The following is a 1,121-nucleotide window of genomic DNA, read 5'->3' on the forward strand; positions in this document are numbered from 1 at the left end:
TTTGTTAATTTTCTTGTTAACCATAGCTAATTCCACTTCACAGTTTGATAAAGGATTCATAGGCAGCTTGCTCAGAACTGTGAAGCTTCTAGAAAAATAGATTAAGGAAAAAGGTAATTTATGGCTAGAGCTCCTAATTTCCTTGTGTTGATGAGCAACTTAACCTGTGTTAGTGTGGTACTAGGTTGAACTAACCTTATTAGGTGGAACTGATAATAAACTACAATCATAATACTTCTAAAATGTCTAGTGGTTATATTCTGATAAGTTTACTTAATGATCTTTTGTCATTTGGAATGATCAATAAAAGAAAGATATTTTTATGTGAGTAAACTCTGGTGAACTACAACATTGCCTGCGTACCCTATTTCTTAAGATCTATGGAAGGATAATAAAATGAAACTTCTAGATATATTGAAGGCATCAAATCTGTTCATTGCATTGAAGCTTTCCCATTGTGTAATTTGGCACATTATTTCCTATCAATTTGTACCAGTGATGCTTATTTGAACCATGCTAATTCTGATCATTTGATGACTCTGATTTTCTTATGAGGGAACCATTCTTATGAAGAGGTATGTTATATGTTGCCAATTTAAAATTTTTTAATGTCTATTTTGTTATATATTTTACTTCATTTTCTTTTGCTCAATTCATTTTTTAATAATTTCACATGATAGAGAAGGAGAATTAAAGATGGTTGCATTCATCAACTTCCAACACACAATAGAGCTCAATAAAAGGTATGTTATTTACTTATTTGCTTATGTTTTATAAACTTCATTAAATACAATATTTATATTATTTGATTAGTTTGATATGAAAATGAAATGCATAGTGAACGTATTAGAGGAAAATTTTTCATTCATTTTATAATTTTTAATAATATTATTATTTATTATGTCATCCAGTTCGACTGATCAAATCGGTCAAACCTTGAACCTCTCCTTCTTCTGGTCCGTTGTCCTGTCCGGTTTTCAAAACGTTATATATATATATATATATATATATATATAGGGAATAATTCAAGATTTTGAAGGGATATATATGATAATTTTTAAAATGTTGATAATTTTTTTAAAATATATATATATGATAATTTTTTTTTTTTAAAATGTTGA

General features: G+C 27.6%; 1 non-coding gene across 1 annotated transcript; it reads left to right on the top strand.

Moving 5' to 3' along the window:
* Positions 1-489: 489 nt before the first annotated feature.
* Positions 490-561, top strand: LOC114578898. The gene has a single exon (XR_003699815.1). It is a non-coding gene; the product is annotated as a small nucleolar RNA snoR53Y (small nucleolar RNA).
* Positions 562-1,121: the final 560 nt, after the last annotated feature.

Source organism: Dendrobium catenatum, unplaced genomic scaffold (assembly GCF_001605985.2).
Source record: "Dendrobium catenatum unplaced genomic scaffold, ASM160598v2 original_scaffold_209899, whole genome shotgun sequence".
NCBI classification, from domain to species: Eukaryota; Viridiplantae; Streptophyta; class Magnoliopsida; order Asparagales; family Orchidaceae; genus Dendrobium; species Dendrobium catenatum.